Source organism: Sminthopsis crassicaudata, chromosome 1 (genome assembly GCF_048593235.1).
Source record: "Sminthopsis crassicaudata isolate SCR6 chromosome 1, ASM4859323v1, whole genome shotgun sequence".
Classification (NCBI taxonomy): domain Eukaryota; kingdom Metazoa; phylum Chordata; class Mammalia; order Dasyuromorphia; family Dasyuridae; genus Sminthopsis; species Sminthopsis crassicaudata.
In genome coordinates, this window is record NC_133617.1 from 482,613,262 (window position 1) to 482,633,497 (window position 20,236).

The 20,236-nt window shown below is 33.2% G+C and overlaps 1 protein-coding gene across 5 annotated transcripts in view; it reads left to right on the forward strand.

Moving 5' to 3' along the window:
- Positions 1–20,236, forward strand: part of SDK1 (sidekick cell adhesion molecule 1) — a 1,233,278-nt gene that overhangs the window by 133,622 nt on the left and 1,079,420 nt on the right. The window lies entirely within an intron of this gene.

Consider the following 20,236-nt stretch of genomic DNA (forward strand, 5'->3'; position numbering starts at 1 on the left):
TGTCCTTCATTGGTAGAAGTAGGACTGTGTTTTTCTCATTCAAGCAGTGTAGTGAAGTGTTTTCTTTACAAGTTTTTGAGAATAATTTTATTAAATATTAATTATTTCTTAAAAGTTTATAAGAATTAGCCTATTTGGTCCAATTGTCCCCCACCTTTAATAATTCCATTACACATATTTTAATTTTTTTTCTAAATTTGGGCTGTTATTTCTTATGTTCTGTTGGTATTTCATATTTTTGTTGATATGCTTCCCTTTATAAAATTTTCAAAATTTTGCTGGAATATATTTATATATGTCATTTGATAACTCTTCTTATTTCTTCTCTCTGAGTTGTGGTTTTGCCATGTTCACTTGTTAGTTTGGCGAATTGATTTTCTTCCCTCTTTTTAGTCAGATAAGGAGATGTATCAATTTTGTTAATTTTTTCCCCAAAGAATTAATGCTTAGTGTTTGTCAATTCCATGATCTTTATTTAATCCATTTGTTTTATAATTTTCAAAATTCACTCTTTTATGCTTATTTTGAGTATGCTTGATTGCTTTCTAATTTTTAAAATTGTATATTCAGCTCATTTAACCTTTGTTTTTATATTTTTAAAATCTGTTTTCAATGCTATGATTTTTTTTCTCTGAAGATTATTTTAGTTGTATCCCAGAAATTTTAAAATAGGATTTTTCATGATTTTCATCACATAATTACTATTTATGATTTGTTCTTAGGCCTACTCATTATTCAGAAGGTAATTATTAAATGGCCATTTTAGAGACTGTGTCTATCATTTCTGTCCTCTGCATTAATTGCTATTTTTATTGTTATCATAGTTTGTGAGAGTGGTAACATTTGTTAGTGAATAATAATTATAATCAGGAAGACCTGAGTTCAGTTTGTGCCTCTGATGCTGGATAAGTAACAACCTCTCAGTGTCCTAGGCAACTCTCTTAAATTGCAGAGTAGATGCTGATGGAAGGGAATTCCATGTATCCATGAAATAATAGATATATTCCTCCATCCATCATCCATTCTTCTAATTCATGAGATTCCTACAAGTGGTGGCTTTATGTTCTTATCTTGAGGATTTAGCTCTAATCTACATCTGGCCTTAATTATTTGTTTTGAACTAGAGGGATTTATAAGAAACAACTAATTACTATCTTGCTGGTCACTGGTGTATCAAGAGTATCCTTGCTGAAAATGTAAGAAGTGAACAGGTAGTTTTTCTGAATAATTTTTCATAGCAGACCATATCTTGCAGCCTCACAGTTGATTAAAAGCTACAAAGAAATTAAGATAATACTATATTTATTATCTGTTGATTGGAAGAAATCATTTAACTCGACAGATCAAAAAATATTAAAGAAAGCCTCTTCCATTTTAAGTCTTTCGTGAATATTTTAAGATCTTACAGGTTTCTGTGATGATACACTCATAGAAGCAACTATTGAATAATTCTGATTATTAATAGCAGGTGAGGCACAAAATATAAAAACAAAAACCAAACCAAACCAAACCAGACCATGTGCTTGCCAAAGCAGATCACCAATATTGTGGAGTTTGTTTTGTATAGAATTCAAAGGAAAAGGCTTTCACAAAGTAAGGTACTCTAGATGCTCTAGGATTATGATCAGCCATGATAGAGTTCCTGATAAGAATCAGTAGTTAATAAATAAGGATTTATAAAGTGCCTTCTTTGTGCTAGGTATTATGCCAAACACCAGGGATGCAAAAACAAAATTGAAGTAGTGGCTTCTCTTTGTATTATATCTGGGAGACAGTAATACAGATATAAGTTTATGCCAAATATATACAGCATAAATTCAACTAGACAATAATGAGCCACCAAATCTTTTTGAGCCTGGGTTAGATATAGAGCTGTGAATCTGAAAGTGACTTTCACCATATTGTGCAAGAAGAATTGGGGAGGGGAGGCCCATCAATAGAGTGATGTAGTAGTTCAAATGAAAAATAATGAAGATTTGAATGAAAACTGAATGATATTTAGTGGCAGAAAAAAGAAGTGATAAATAGTAAAAAATTTCAAAGTGAGACTGAACTGTTTAGCTTTAAACTCTGTCTGGATATAGGAAGTAAGGAAGAGGGAATAATCAAGAATGACAGAAGTTTTGAAGCTGGGTGACTGGGAAAATGGTGTTGCTTTTTTAAATAGAGAAAGTTTAAAAACTGAGTGAATTTGGAGGGAAGTTTTGAACATGTTTAATTTAAGGTACATAGAAAAGAGTAGGAATGGGTTGGGGCCAGAGATATAGGAGTGATTTACATAAATGTAATAATTGAAGGCATGCTAGTGCATAATATTATCCCGGGATAATGTGTAGAGAGAGAGAAAAAAAAGAAAGACAAAGACAAAACTATGAGGAACATATAAATGGGGGTTGGTTGAAGAAAATGAACCATCCATAGAAACTAAGCTGAAGCAGATAGAAAGGAAAATTTCTTTCTCTCCCCTTCCCCATGTGAAAAGTCTCAAAGATGAAAAAATTCATAGCCCATAAATGAAGAGGAACTCCTTTACATTGAATCTGTCCTTCCATGTTATTAATGTTATTTTATTCTCATGGTCTTAGAGCTGTAAAAGAATGGTATGAACATAGAATAAAGTTAAATTTAGGCTTTAATACTGCAAGACTTCAAAAGGTATAGCATGCCATTTTGATTGTTAAAATGTCATAAAAGTAGTTCAGCTTTCTGAGTATATAGTTTTTCTGAATTGCTTCTTTCTAACATGGGAATTACCAGGCAAGAATTGTTTTTCAGACAGCTAGGCAGATGGTTCTTTCTCTTCATTGTGGGGTATGCCAACAAAAAGAGACAGCTACACAAATGTTAACCCTTGAGGAATAGAGAGAACAATCACCGTCGATTGTTTTCTTTCATACTTCAGCCTGATGCCAAAATAATATTTTGGGGGCTAATTATTGGGGGAAATGTTGCTTGTAAAACGAATGAGTACAAATTTTACAAATAAAGCTGTGAATAAAATGATTGAAAATAAAGTATCTTAAAAACTAATATGTAACTTGGCAAATAATGAAATGTGAGAAGTTTGTAGTTTGCATTAGGTCAAGTGTATATCAATTGTGGCATTATGAAGATGCTTCTGTGCACTTAATGGAAATAGTTTGTAATTTGTAGCACAATTGGAGAAAATGATTTTGTGCTTTCTTAAGAAATCTGGCAGTTTTCTGATGCCTCAATTCTTTGGCTGTTAAATGATTTATGAAGATCAAAGCCTTTAAATCTCATCATTCCTATGAATATGTGTTTCCTTTTATACGCAGAGAGTTGTATTAAAGCATTGTATTAAAAACTATGGAAGTCATCCTGATTGAGCCTGTATTGTAGGACATTTAGTAAAAGGAAGCTTTTTATTTTGGGGTTTTGGAGGAAGTTTTATTGTATTGAATATTGGATTATCTGTAAGCATATTTATGGTTGGATAACAAATATAAAAGAGGAAAGCTGTGGTAAGAGTTTAAGATATTGGAGACGTTAATATTGTACTTAACAGAAGAAATAGTGAAAATTTATTTACTGTCAATAGTGCCTTTCCCAGATTCTAAATGCTAATGCTTAAAAAATAACCTAACAAATCTGAAGAAAAGCCACTGTAGTAGATAGTTTAAGATTCTTTAAAGGAAAGAACAGATGTTCTCTCACAGGATTATCTTCTCCCCTGTCCCTTCTTTAATAGCTATTTGTTATTTATTTGAAAATTTCTATCCATTGGTACCAATTTTTATTTGCACAATAAGAATTACTTTGGTAATATTTTATTTATAGGAATTTATATTTTTGTAATAAGTGAGATTATAAACTTTAATTTCTGAGAAGTAATCAATTTGAAAAGCTGTATAGAATAAGAACAGATCTTACTCTTGAGTCTAACGCTTGTTAGTTGTGTGGCACTGAACAAATAAGGTATTTAACTTTCCTAAGCCTTAATTTCATCATCTTTAAAGTGTGCACAATTATATTTTGTAAAGGGATTATATTATAATAGGCAAACTGTTGAGCTTTGAGTCAGAAAGTCCTGGATTGCTATCCACTTTTTGATAGCTGCTAGCTGTGGATCTTGAATAAATCACTAAAACTCTTATCTGCTTCAGAACAAACTCTGTCTGCCAAGTCATAGGCAAATTGTGAATCTGAATTTGTGGAGGAAGTACACCAATCTAATGGCATTTGGATATAGTTCATATAATAGTACCTTATTTTGCTTGATAGTTTTAAGAAAAATGTCCCCTATACCTTAAAATCTGAAGCTCTTAATATTACCTGAATATAAAGTTTGATGGTTACCTTGTCTTTCAAAATATCCTGATGAGCCATGTATCGCAATGTAATATAAGTGAAAAGTTTCATAAGGAGGTTACTATATTCTGTTATACCATTGGACAGGGTATAAGATTAAATTCTGCTCCTTAGAGAGTCAGGTTATAGTGAAGTTTTAGTTCATTTTGGGCATCTGGGTCAGCAGATGAAAGACCACGTGACATAGTAGAAAGACCTTGGACTACAAGAGAAGCTGACTTCACATTAGCTGTGAAATTTTCCAGTGGAGTGACCCTATTTTAAGGTTACTTAAATTTAACTGAGCCTCAATAAAATGGGAATAATAACACTTGTCTTATTTACCAGGCAGAATTGTTCTGACCAAAGCAATTTGTAAAACGTAGAGATATATTCTATCAATTCTATCTTAGCAACATCTCTCATATGGGCTCCCATAACCTTGAATTGGCCTTTCATTGCTTCAAACCTGGACTATTGCAACAACATTTTGGTTAATCTCCAACCTGTCCCCACTTCAATCAATTCTTCATTCAGCTTTTATTTTTATTTATTTTTGCAAGGCAATTAGGGATAAGTGACAGAGTCACACAGCTATTAAGTCTTAAATGTCTGAGATGGGATTTGAACTTAAGTCCTCCTTACTCCAGAGCTGGTGCTCTATCCACTGTACCATCTATCTATATCCTCTACTCGATTTTTTTAATTAAAGCTTTTTTATTTACAAAACATATGCATTGGTAATTTTTTCAATATTGACCCTTGCAAAACCTTTTGTTCCAAATTTTTCCCTCCTTCCCCCATTCCCTCCCCTAGCTGGCAGGTAGTCCAATACATGTTAAATATGTTAAAGTATATGTTAAATCCAATATATATATTGAGAAAGAAAACAAAATGCAAGCAAATAATAACAGAGAAAGTGAGAATGCTATGTTATAGTCATATTCTGTTCCCATGCCTCTCTCTCCAGGTGTAGATGGCTCTCTTCATCACTGAACATGTGGAACTGTTTTGAGTTATTGTTGGAACTGTTTTGAGTTCATTGTTGAAGAGAGCCACATCCATCAGAACTGATCATCGTATAGTCTTCTTGTTGCTGTGTATAATGATCTCCTAGTTTTGCTCATTTCACTTAGCACTCTTCATATAGGTCTTTTCAAGCCTCTCTGAAATTATCCTGCAGGTCATATCTTACAGAACAATAATATCCTATAGCATTCATATACGATAATTAATTCAGCCATTCTTCAATTGAAGGGCATGGACTCAATTTCCAATTCCACTACATAGAGGGCTGCCACAAACATTTTCGCACATGTGGGTCCTTTCCCTTCTTTACAATCTCTTTGTGATATAATTCCAGTAGAAACACTGTTGGGTCAAAGGGTATGCACAGTTTGATAACTTTTTGAGCATAGTTCAAATTGTTCTCCAGAATGGTTGGATCCATTCACAACAATCAGTGTCTGTTTCCTACATGGCCTCCAACATTGGTCATTACTGTTTCCTATCATCTCAGCCAATCTGACAGATATGTAGTGGTATCTCAGAGTTGTCTCAATTTGCATTTCTCTGATCAATAGTGATTTGGAGTACCTTTTCATGTGACTATAAATAGTTTCAGTTTCTTCATTGAAAATTGTTCATAGCCTTTGACCATTTATCAATTGGAGAATGACTTGAACTATTATAAATTTGAGCCCATTCTCTATATATTTTAGAAATGAGACCTTTATCATATCCTTTGGATGTAAAACTGCTTTCCAAGTTTACTGCTTTCCTTCTAATCTTGTCTGCGTTAGTTTTGTTTGTACAAAAACTTTTAAACTTAATATAATCAAAATTATCTTTTTTGTGATCAGTAATGATCTCTGATTCTTCTTTGGTCATAAATTCCTTCCTCCTCCACAAATCTGAGAGGTAAACTATCTATGTTCTTCTAATTTGTTTATAATATCATTCTTTAAGTCTAGATCATGAACCCATTTCAACCTTATCTTGGTATACAGTGTTATGTGTGGAGCAGTGCCTAGTTTCTGCCATACTAGTTTCCAATTTTCCCAGCAGTTTTTGTCAAACAATGAATTCTTATCCCAAAAGTTGGGGTCTTTGGGTTTGTCAAAAACTAGATTGCTATAGTTATTGACTATTTTGTCTTTTGAACCTAACCTATTTCACTGATCAACTAGTCTATTTCTTAGCCAGTACCAAATTATTTTGATAACTGCTGCTTTATAATATAGTTTTAGATCTGGTATAGCTAGGCCATCTTCATTTACTTTTCTCTTCATTAATTCCTTTGAAATTCTTGCCTTTTGTTCTTCCAGATGAATTTTGTTATTTTTTCTAAGTCAATAAAATAGTTTTTTGGTTGTTTGGTTGGTAAAGCACTAAATAATTAGATTAATTTAGGTAGTATTGTCATCTTATTATATTTGTTCCACTTATTCAAGAGCACTTGATATTTTTCTAATTGTTTAGATCTGACTTTATTTGTGTGGAAAGTGGTTTGGAGTTTTGCTCATATAGTTCCTGATTTTCCTTTGACAAATAGATTCCCAAATATTTTATCCTTTCAACAGTTATTTTAAATGGAATTTCTCTTTGTATCTCTTGTTGTTGGATTTTGTTAGTGATATATAAGAATGCTGATGATTTATGTTGATTTATTTTGTACCCTGCAACTTTGCTAAAGTTATGGATTATTTCTAATTGTTTTTTAGTTGATTCTCTAAGGTTCTCTAAGTATACTATCATATCATCTGCAAAGAGTGATAATTTGATTTCCTCATTACCTACTCTAATATAATATATGAGTATATAAGACCTAAGAAGGACTGGAAGAGAGACATTCCATCTCCCACCATCCTAGTAGCTCTCCTGCCACCTGGATTCCTCCACTAAGAAGACCAAGGCTTATCTGAAGGTCCCCTGGAAAGCTAGCTGAGTCCCAGGTGAAGGAGACAGACCATGAAGGAGATAATAAAAACTTTGGATTTTATTTCTGACTATTCTTGTGGTGATTATTGTTATGGGCCCTAACTCTTGTACTTGAAACAAGGATTCTTACAAAGTGCTAATTAAGTGGAATTGATATGCCAATGGTTATCTAGTTTAGCATGATTATTAATAGTCTCTAGTTCAGTACATGTATTTAGTATTTAATATAGTTCTGCAATGTAGATGATGTAATTATAACAAAGTATATAACAGCCAGCAGGGACTGAGAGACAGATTCATTCCACCATCCACTTTTGTGGTAGATGGAGGCTGAAACATAAGCCCTCGAACCCAGAGAGGTTCATTCCATTTTCATCAGCCTCATGGTGGTTGGCTTGTCTTCCTACTCCCCCCACTGAGACCAAGGCCCATCTGAAGAGCTTCAAGAAAGTTAACTGGGCCCCAGGCAAGGAGACAATAAAGAATTTGGACTTTCACACCTGGCTATTCTCATGGTGATTACTCTGCTCCTCCAAGACCTCCAGAAAACCAAACAGAACACTACAGATTATTCTGCTGAAACCAAGTCCATTTGGAGGACCTCCAGAAAGCTAGTCAGAATATTACATTATTACTCTGCCTTTGGGAATATCAGATTCCAGGCACTTCCATCCTTTAAATTGGAAGCACCTAGGTCCTGAGTAATCCTTATTGTGGCTCCTTGGTATTTGACTTGTTTCTTTCTGGCTGCTTGTAATATTTTTTCCTTGGTACAATAGTTCTGAAATTTAGTTATGATATTCCTTGGCATTTTAATTTTGGGGTCTCTTTCAGGAGGTTTTCAGTGAATTCTTTCAATGGTTATTTTTTCTTCTGATTCTATGACACCTGGGAAGTTGCCTTCATGATTTCCTGAAAAATAGTGTCTAAGCTTTTTTTTTTCATTGTGGTTTTCAGGGAGTCCAATAATCCTTAGTTTGTCTTTCCTAGATCTATTTTCCAGGTCAGTTGTTTTCCCAATTAGGCATTTTACTTTTTTTGTTTTTTTCTTTTTTGTTTTGCTTGACTGATTCTTGTTATCTCATTGTGTCATTCATTTTCATTTGTTCAGTTCTGAATTTTAGTGAATTTTTTTTCATTTACTTTTTAAACTTCTTTTTGTATTTATGTACAATTGAATTTTTAAATCATTTTGTTCTATGAATTTTTTTCCATTTCATAAATTCTGTTTTTTAACGAGTTATTTTCTTTTTCTGTTTCACAAATTCTATTTTTCTGAGAGTTGTTTTCTTTTTCCATATTATCAAATTTATCTTTTAATGAGTTACATGCCTTTTCTAAACACTCTTGCAAAGTTTTCATTTCCTTTCCCAATTTTTCTTCTAGCTCTCTTTTCAGATCCTTTTTAATTTCTTCCTGAAGAGTCTTGTGTGATGGGCACCAGGGTATATCACACTTTGGGGCTTCATCTGGAGATGATCTGATTTTATTCTCCTCAGGGTTTGAAATCTGTTCTTTTCCTTCACCATAAAAGCTGTCTATGGTCAGACTTCTCTTTTTTCCTCATTTTTAAAAAAAAAGATAAGTTCTGCTTTTAGGACAGAGGAGGTTTTCCAGGCTTCTTCTACAACCTGTGGCTTTCTCTATAAACTGTGGCTTCCTCTATAAACTGTGGCTTCTTCTATAAGTGGCCTAAGCTGTGCTGGATGAGTGCTGATTTCACTCCCACTGCTGGGTGGATGTGGCTAGTTCCTGTGAAATTCTGGCATTTTGGGGTTCACTATTTACCTTTTGTGTTTGTGTTGGATGTTTTCTAACTTCCCTGTTGATCTACAGGCTTACAACCAGGGCAGAGTGACCAACACTGCTATAGATTCCTCCTCGTAGATTCTCCGCCCCACAGAGTTTGCACCACCCTGGGACTCTGAGCTATCTTCACTGTCTTCTGTGCTCAGCCTGTTTGCTATTGGCTGCCTCCATCCTGTTTCCAATTGAAACAGACTTTTTCTGGCGATCTTTGAGATTATTTTCTACTGGCAATTTGTTGTACTCCCAATGTTCTTGGATTCTGCCAGTCCAGAACTAATTCAGAAGCTAGATTTGCTAACTAGTCTGAGGATTGTATGAAAAGATCAGAAGGAAACATGTTTCCTCTCCACCATCTTGGCTTCACTCCCAGAAGTCCCCTCTATTCTATTTTTAAAGGAATCTTCCTAAAGATCATGTCTGACCATGTCACCCCCTAATTCAATAAAATTCTGTGTTTTTCTATTACCTCTAGGATCAAATAGAAAATCCTCTGACTTTTAAATTCTTTATATCTTAGTCCATTCTTAGCTTTTCCAGCCTCCTTATAGTTTATACCCTCCTTATGCTATACAATTCATTGTTACTGGTTTCCTTTGCTGTTTGTTGCACTAGACACCTCTACAACCTACATTTTTACTAACTATCCTCCATGCCTGAAATGTTCTTCTTCATCTCCTCTGCTCTCTGGCTTCCTTCTTGTTTCAGCTAATATCTTACATTTTAAAAAAATTTAATTATAGTTTTTATTTACCAGATATATGCATGGGTAATTTTACAGCATTGACAAATGCCAAATCTTTTGTTCCAATTTTTCCCTCCTTCCCCCTCCCCAGATGGCAGGTTGACCAATACATGTTAAATATGTTAAAGTATAAATTAAGTACAATATATGTATACTTGTCCAAAGAATTGTTTTGCTGTACAAAAAGAATAGGACTTTGAGATAATATACAATTAGCCTTGAAGGAAATAAAAAATGCAGATGGACAAAAATAGAAGGATTGGGAATTCTAGGTAGTGGTTCATCGTCATCTCCCAGAGTTCTTTCACTGGGTGTAGCTGGTTCAATTAATTACTGCTCTATTGGAACTGATTTGGTTCATCTCATGTTGAAGATGGCCACACCCATCAGAATTGATCTTCATATAATATTGTTGTTGAAGTATATATAATGATCTCTTGGTCCTGCTCATTTCACTCAGCATCAGTTCATGTAAGTCCCTCCAGGCCTTTCTGAAATCATCCTGTTGGTAATTTCTTACAGAATAATAATATTCCATAATATTCATATACCACAATTTATTCAGCCAATCTCCAATTGATGGGCATCCACATAGTTTCCAGTTTCTGGCCACTACAAAGAGGGCTGCTACAAACATTCTTGCATATACAGGTCCCTTTCGCTTCTTTAAGATCTCTTTGGGATATAAGCCCAGTAGTAACACTGCTGGGTCAAAGTGTATGCACAGTTTGATTACATAAGCATAATTCTAAATCACTCTCCAGAATGGCTGGATGTATTCACAATTCCAACAACAATGTATCAGTGTCCCTGTTTTCCTACATCCCCTCCAACATTGAGCATTATCTTTCCCTGTCATTCTAGCCAATCTGACAGGTGTGTAGTGGTATCTCAGAGGTGTCTTAATTTGCATTTCTCTGATTAATAATGATTTGGAGCATCTTTTCATATGATTAGATATAATTTCAATTTCTTCATCTGAGAGTTGTCTGTTCAAATCTTTTGACCATTTATCAATTGGAGATTGGCTTGATTTCTTATAAATTAGAGTCAATTTTCTTTATATTTTGGAAATGAGGCCTTTATCGGAATCCTTGACTGTAAAAATGTTTTCCCAGCTTTTTGTTTCCTTTCTAATTTTATCTTCATTAGTTTAAACATCTGAACTTTTGCAGGAAGACTTTCATAATGTCTTTTCTGGTGCCTTCTTCCTGAGATTATCTCTAGTATTCCTATATATAATTTCTTTGTTCTTATTTTGCCCATTGGCTCTCCTATCAGATGGAGATTAGAGCTCTTTGAGCATAGGGAATGTTTTTTTTACCTTTTCTTTGTGTCCCTAGTGCTTAGCACTGTACCTCCCACACAGTACCTGCTTATTAAATGTGACTTAATTCAATTTATTATTATCTAGAACCTAAAATTTGTGTATCTTTATAAAAGGGCCAGAAACTAAGACACCTCATCCATGACTACTCATGACCTGGTTCACTTCTATAATCAGCTTCCCACTTTTCTCTCCATAAAAGCAATGATAATGAAGTAGTGCCAGCTCATGTAGAGTTAGGGAAGAAGCAGTGAGTTGGCTAATAGTAAATATCAGAAGAGATAATAAATTGTAAAGGTCTTGGCACAGATTCTTGCACATAGAAAGCACTATATAAATGTTAGTTACTATTATTTCTTATTATTTAGGATTCAGTAGTGAGCACTCAGTAATTAGCGCTATAAACAAGATAGGAAACAAATATTCACTGAGCTGGATAATCAGTATTTTTAATTTTTCAGATTGGTCCTGGTATTGATAGATCCATATATATATAACTTTCTCTCCCATTAATGTTAATAAATACACCCCATCTACATACACACATACTTTTACAATGCCACAATATAGTAAGTGTAGGAGAAATGAAAATTATCTCTTGTTTTATTTTTAATATTATTGTTATCATAAATTAAAAGCCAAACAAAAAAATCACAAGAAACCCAACTGATTTATCAGGCTGTTTTTAGTTCTGATAGCCATTTGACTTGATATTTTATTAGCATTTAAAATTTAGAGTTTATTATGTAGCATTTCAGTTTTTAAAATAAACTATCTTTAAAAGGTGGATATTATATACATCATCTCAATAGATGCAGAAAAAGCATTTGATAAAATTCAACATCCGTTCCTATTAAAAACACTTGAGAGTATAGGAATAAATGGACTTTTCCTTAAAATAATCAGTAGCATCTATTTAAAACAATCAGTAAGCATCATATGTAATGGAGATAAATTGTAATCCTTCCCAATAAGATCAGGAGTGAACCAAGGTTATCCACTATCACCATTACTATTCAATATTGCTAACTTCGAGTTGAGAAAGAGATTAAAGATTAGAGTAGGTAATGAGGAAACCAAATTATCACTCTTTGCTGATGATATGATGGTATATTCAGAGAACCCCAGACATTTTACTAAAAAGCTATTAGAAATAATCCATAGCTTTAGCAAAGTTGCAGGATGCAAAATAAACCCATATAAGTCATCAACCTGCTTATATATCATTAACAAAATCCCACAGTTAGAATTACAAAGAGAAATTCCATTTAAATTAACTACTGATAGTATAAAATATTTGGGAATCTATCTGCCAAGGGAAAATTAGGAACTATATGAACAAAACTACAAAACATTTTCCACACAAATAAAGTCAGATTTTACCAATTGGAAAAATATTAAGTTCTCTTGGATAGGGTGAGCAAATATAATAAAGATAACAATACTACCTAATCTATTTATTTAGTGTTTTGGGGGTAAGAATTCACTATTTGACAAAAACTTTTGGGAACATTTGAAATTAGTATGGCAGAAACTAGGCATTGACCCACACTTATTAATGTCAGAATGAGATTATAAATAAATTAGATTAACATAAGATAGTTTACCTCTCAGACCTGTGAAGGAGAAAGGAATTTGTGACCAAAGAAGAAGTAGAGATCATTATTGATCACAAAATAGAAAACTTTGATTGTATCAAATTGAAAAGTTTTTGTACAAATAAAACTAATGCAGACAAGATTAGAAGGGAAGCAATAAACTGGGAAAACATTTTTATAGTCAAAGTTTCTGATAAAGACCTCATTTCCAAAATATGTAGAGAATTGACTCTAAAGGAATCAAGCCATTCTCCAAATGATACATGGTGAAAGGATATGAACAATTTTCAGATGAAGAAATTGAAACTATTTCTAGCCACATGAAAAGATGGAAAAAAGTCATTATTAATCAGACAAATGCAAATTAAGACAACTCTGAGATACCATTAGAGATAATGCTGAATGTAGGAGGGAATGTGGTAAAACTGGGACACTAATACATTGTTGGAGGAATTGTGAATACATACAGCCATTCTGGAGAGTGATTTAGAACTATTGTCAAGTTATCAAACTGTGCATACCCTTTGATCCGTAATGTTACTACTGGACTTATATCCCAAAGAAATCTTAAAGAAGGGAAAGGGACCTGTATGTGCAAGAATGTTTGTGGCAGCCCTCTTTGTAGTGGCCAGAAACTAGAAAATGAGTAGATGCCCATCAATTGGAGAATGGCTGAATAAATTATGGTATATGAATGTTATGGAATATTATTATTCTGTAAGAAATGACCAGCAGAATGACTTCAGAATGGCCTGGAGAGACTTACTTGATCTGATGCTGAGTGAAATGAGCAGGACCAGGAGATCATTATGTACTTCAACAGCAATATTATATGATGATTAATTCTGAGGAACATGGCTCTCTTCAACAATGAGATGAACCAAATAAGTTCTAATTGTGCAGTAATGAATTGAACCAGCTACACCCTGTGAAAGAACTCTGGGAAATGAATGTGCACCATTACATGGCATTCCCAATCCCTTTATTTTTGTCTGCCTTCATTTTTGATTTCCTTCACAGGTTAATTATACATTATTTCAAAGTCCGATTCTTCTTGTGCAGCAGAATGTTTACATATACTTAATTTATACTTTAACATATTTAACATGTATTGGTCTACCTACCATCTGGGGGAGGGGATGAGGGGAAGGAGGGGAAAAATTGGACAAAAGGTTTTGTGACTGTCAATGCTGAAAAATTACCCATGCATATATCTTGTAAAAAAAAAGGCTATCAAAAAAGTTGCATGAGATTAATGTTTGAACTACAATCTTTAGTGCAATTATCATCAATGAATTCTTATCAATATAAATTTATTGTAGTTTTAGAAGGTGGAATTATATCCCATTTCTTTTCCGTTATACTTTAATGATACTTTTTGTGCTTTTGGATAAGAAAATCTTACTTTTGGTAAGTGGTTAGGAATAATTTCAGTAAGAGAGGAATTTCAAAACCACAAATCTTGCATTATATTAGCAAGGAATTTGTAAATAAAAATTAAAAATTGGTAAAATTGAACTATTATATTTTAATTTGCTTAGTATTATATTTTTATTGCTTTCACTCAAGCCTATGCACTATTATTCAGTAAATATTAATTGAATTTCTACAATATAGACACTGAAATATAGGTGTTTAATACAAATTGCCTCAGTATAAACTTGTTTCTTCCAACTTAGGGAGATGAAACCCTGATATTATTTGAGGGAAATATTCTTTTTTCTCTCCCCACCTCAAATTGTGAATAGCCTATGCATTGTTGTTTTTTGCCCTTTATTCTGGAAGAGGACCCTGACATCTGGGAGGTGACAATATGACATGCAAGTGTATTCCTTTGAATGAGGGAGGGCTGTGCAAGATCACTTGCCTTACTTTCTTTCCCCTCCAGAGCCATTTGGATCCAGGGACCAGATACAGATCAGAATAATTGGAGGTAGTCTTCCCATGGCCTTTAAGAAAGGAAGGATATGTAAAAATTAATCAGTGTTTGCCTTTTTTTGAAAGAAAGGAAATTAGTCCTTAAAAACATGTAAATGCATTTAACCATAAGCAAACCTACTATTTGAATGTTTCAAATTATAAAGCAAATAATTCACAATAATCTTTTAATTCATATTATAAAAACTTTCCATGTATTGCAAAAATTATTTACTTTGAAATTTTTAATGCTTTACTTACTGTCACCCAGACTGCTATGTTTACAAAGGCCTTTTAGATGCCTGTTTTATTTTTATGCAAGACTGAGATACATATGGAGTGTCTGACTAATTGTCTCAAACCTCCTCTTTGCTTGGACTTTAGAGACCTGTCCTTAAAGTACATAATATTATATTTTTGTGTAACTTTTAGATCTGGAAAGCACCTTGTAGACCAATTCCTTAAAACTCCATGGACAATTAATTATGTGATCAGGAAAAATAATTTTCCCTAGGCTAATTGCACAAATTAGTGTAGCCCTAAAAGGTTAATGACTGTCAAGCATCTTTGATGCATAGAGTCCATTAAAAGCTAGTACTATTTGAATAATTTGAACAACTAAGATTAGTCCTTATTGGACAAATTGGTATGACCCAAAGGATAAACAGTAAACAGTGCCCTTTTTACGTTTCAGATAAATATTTTTAGCTGGGAAGTAAATTAAATAAGCCAGTATTATAAGCCAAAATATATCCTTATATTTATTTCCGACCATAAATGTGACCTTTGGATCCTTTATTATGTTTACTTTGCTTTACTGGCTACAAATAATAATTAGGAGGTCGTAAAGAAAATTCAATTTACTTGCTATGGACTTTAAAAAGTAAGTCAAACTAAGTCCACCATTTTGGGTGTAAAAGAAGTGCTGGGAGAACTAAATTGCTTGGTAATTGTGACTTTCTAGATTTCTTTCGGAGACTATAAAGGGACAAAAAACTTTTTTGAATATATAGAATAGATATCTTCATACTTTTATTTCTCTCCTTTCTCTTTACTCATATCTTCTTGATTTGGCTATTAGATTATTTTTAGAGGCTATTAGCTGGTTCAGTAGGTGGAATGCTAGGACTGAAGTTAGGTCAAGTCACTCAACTACTTCATCTGTAAAATGGGAATAATAATAACACATACCTAAAAGTGGAGATTAAACAAATTAATACTGTTAGTAAAGTACTCAGTACAGTTACAGATATAGGGGTGCTTAACAAATGTTTGTCTCCTACCCACCTTTCCCTATGTTTAGTCATTTCACACTTTGCTTAAAAGTTTTCAGTGACTCCCTATTTTCTGCTGAGTAAAAAGCCCCCCAACAAACAGACAAAAAAACAAAACAAAACTGTAATTTGGCATTTCCATATCTCTTTTAAAAATAGGTTTTTGTGAGTATATTTAGTTTTCTGTTACCTGTACTTAATCTTCCCTCTCTCTTATACAAGAGAACCTTTTGTTATAACCAAAAAAAAACTTGAAAAGAGGTAGAGAAAAAAATTCAGTGAAACCAATAAAATATAAAATAATTCTGGTACAGGAAATTTTCCTTACTTATGGACACTAGTCATTGCACAGGAATGGGGAAATTTTATCTTCTCTAATCTTTTATCTTCTCTTTGATCTTATCTTTTCTTTGGGTCTTTGTCAATTTGCAACATTCAGTTTCAATAGTTTTGTGGTGGTTGTTCTTTGCTTTCATATAAATTTAGTCAAATTCATTATTTTTCTGCTTCTGCTTACTTTACTTTGTATCCATACATGTAAGTATTTCCATGCTTCTCTGTATTCATCTTATTTGTTATTCCATACATCACAGTTTGTTTCTGTGTTCCCCAGTTAATGGCCATCAGCTTTATTTCCAGTTCTTTGCTAGTATGAGAAGTTCTGCTTTCAGTATTTTGGTTTACTTGCAGTTTGTCTTAGTCAATAAGCATTTTCAAATACTTATATACCAAGGATGTTAAAAAACAAGCAAACAAAAAAAACAGTGTTCACTCTCAAAAGTGTACTTGAATGAAGATGACAACTTGTAAATAACTAGGTACATAGAACATATACAGAGCAGATGAAGATAATCTGAAAGGGGAAGGAATTAATTAGCATCAAGGGTTAAAGGCCACCTGGAGAAGGTGGGATTTGAGATGAGTCTTGAGGGAAGCCAGAGAATGAAAGCAGAGAAGTGAAAGACATAGAAAACAGTTAAAGACATGGGGTCAGGAGATGGTGTCATATGTTTGAAGAACTTCAAGTAAGCCAATGAAATTAGATTTGTAGAAGGCTTGAAGGGGAGTATACTGTAAAAAAGCTGGAAAGGTTTGGAAGAGGCTAGATTGCAAAAAAGCTTTAAATGCCAAACAAAGAAGTTTATATTTGGTCATGGAAGTATCTGGAAGTAAAGTGTCAGTGGAGTTTGCTGAGTAGGCAAGACATAGTTAAACTTATAAGTTAGGAAAAAACCCAAAAAAACAACAACAACAAAAAAACAGCTTGATGGCTTTGGAGGATGGATTGGCAAGACCATTTAGAAGGCCATTGTAGTAATCCAGTTGTGTAATGATAAGGGCTTGTATTAGGATGTGTCTTTGTAAGTGGAGATGAGAAGTGTTGAGAAGATCAAGATAATAGGATTTGGCAATTGGATATGTAGTGTGAATGAGAGTGAAAAGTCAAGGATGACACTGAAATTTTAGATTTTCATAACTGGAAATATGATCGTATCCTGAACTGGGAAGTTAAAAAGTAGGAGGATTTGGGGTGGGAGGGGGAAGATGAGTTCTTTTTGGATAGGTTCAGTTTAAGATGCATGTGGGAATTCTAGTTTGAGATGTATAAAAAGTTGGTGATGTAGGATTATATCACAGGAAAGCGTCTAAGTTTGGCTATATAGCTGTGGAATTATCTATCCAAATATTGTAATTGAACTGATGAGCTAATGGGATCAACAAGTGACATATATTGAGTGGAAAAAAAAAGGGAGCCCAGAACAGAGATTTGAATCATGGCATCAATGAAGAACCAATTGGGGAAATTGAGAAGGGGAAATTGGCTGAGAAGAAAATGAAGAGAGAACAATGTTTTAAAAGCCTAGATAAAAAACAGTGATCGACAATATCAAATGTTGCAGGGAGGTCCAAGAGGATTTGGATTGAGAAGAGACTACTAGATTTGATTATTATGAAATCATTGGTAATTTTAGAGAGAACAGTTTCAGTTGAATTATGTTGTTGGATGCCACATTACAAAAGATTTTGACAACTGTGATTAAAAAAGTGGAGAAAGCAATTATAGATGCTTTCTTAAGGAGTTTAACCCTCAAGGGGAAGAAAGATATAGGACAACAATTATAATGGTCAGTATCCAGTGAGAGTTTTTCTAAGGGTGTAAGAAGCATAATGTGTTTATTGGAAGCAAGAAGGAAGGCCATAGTTAAAAAAAGATTGAAGTTAAGACTAGGGATGGTAGTGGGGGAGTTTTTGGGAGAAGTGTATAGAAGATGGAATCAAATATACTAGTAGAAGACTATGCCCTAGGAAGGAGATGGACAGCGCCATCATTTGATACTGAAGTGAAGAAGAGATAGTAGAGAAAGATGTTTGAGTGATGTGAGATATGGAAGAGTTGAAGAAGGGAGAGAGTTCAGTAAATTGTCTCAGTTACAATTCTCATATAAGAGGTTAGAGATGTGTAATATCATTAGAAGTTTGCAGAGACAAGAAGATTAGGATTTCATTTTGTCAATGATTTTTTTTTTTTTTTTGGTATATATGCTTAATTGTGAATATCTTCAAAGATTATGGACATTTTATTATTTGCATTATTCCAAATTGCTTTTTAGAATAGTTGTACTATTTCATAATTCTATCATCAAGGCATTATATTTTATTAGTTTCTTTTATGTTTACTGTATTCTAGCCAAATGAATGACTTATTTTTCCAGTTATACCTTATGCTTTCTCATCCCCTTGCCTTTGCTCATATTGCTTTGTATTCTTCTAGTGCCTCTGCTGTGTCAGATTAACATCCTTTAAAATTCAATTCATATTACTATTTCTTCTTCATCTCTTTTAGGATTTCTCTCATACTTCCTCTCTCCTGACATCAAACATCATTTTGTATTTGTTAAAATGGATATTATTTTTATTATTGTTCACTACAGTTATCACTCTACTAAATTATAATATTCATGAAAGTGGTGATTGCATATTACATAAACTTTTTATTGATTTTAAAGCTTTCCACAGTGTACTGGATTTAAAGTCTTAAGGGCTTAGGTTCAAATTCTATGGGGGTCACTTAATCTTCAGTGATGATAAGATTTGGGGGTCTTTTTTTTATCTTAGTTTTCTCTTCTATAAAATGAGGTTTTGGTTTAGATAACTTCCAACATCAGTTTTAACTCCAATACTCAGTGATTTGAAAGTTTTAATGTTTCAACTATTTGTTGATAACTTTATGAATTTGTATAATTGGAGCTCATGTAATTTAAGGGAATATTTTGTCATAATTAAACCATTTTTATCTGAAAATAAATTCATTATAAGCAGAGACCTTATCTTTTATGAATTGGAGAAAGTGACTATTGCAGCAAGCTAGAGGTGATTTGAGCCTGAATTTGGGTGATGGTTGTATAAATATAAAGAAAATGACAGTGGAGACATATTACGGAGATAGAAATGACAAGATTTAGGAACTGATTGCTTGTGTGGAGGGAGAGTAGTTATTTTGATAAATTAATTGACTTCATTGAGCCTCTTTTTTTTCCCCCTGAGGCTGGGGTTAAGTGACTTGCCCGGAGTCACACAGCTAGGAAGTGTTAAGTATCTGAGATTAGATTTGAACTTGGGTCCTCCTGAATTCAAGGCTGCTGCTCTATCCACTACACCACCTAGCTGCCCCAAGCCTCTTTTTTCTTTATCTTTAAAATGGGGTTGTTCCATTTTGATTACAGAAGTCTTTTTAAGCTTTAAAATTCATAAAATTTTTGTGAAATTTTTATTTTGGAGACACTGTTACCAAGTGGCAGCAACTTGAATTGTAAAAGACCATGGCAATCAGGATTCTTAAGGATGAATTTTCCATTTTTAGAATCATAGAATTTTGGAGCTGCAATGGACTTAAAGATAATTTAATCAGATTTAAAATAATTTAACATATTTAAATTGTATTGGACTACCTGCCATTTAGGAGAGGAGTTATGGGAAAGAGGAGAAACTTTGGAACAGAAGGTTTTGCAAGGGACAGTGTTGAAAAAAAATTACCCATGCATATGTTTTGTAAATAAAAAATAGAATAATAAAAAATTTTAAATATAGTTTAATCCTATCCCTTTATTTTACAAATTTTATATATATATATATATATGTATATATCTTAACTACAGTAAGTATATTCAGTTTATTTAAGCTGTATAACTTAAGTAAAGGGAAGATTTCACCCTTTTGGCATCCCTGAGCTCAGTCAGTGCTTCTTTTAAATAGTCACAGCAAGAGAAAAAGAAAGTTTTAGAGCAATATGATGTCTCTAAAAGTATAAAAATCTTTA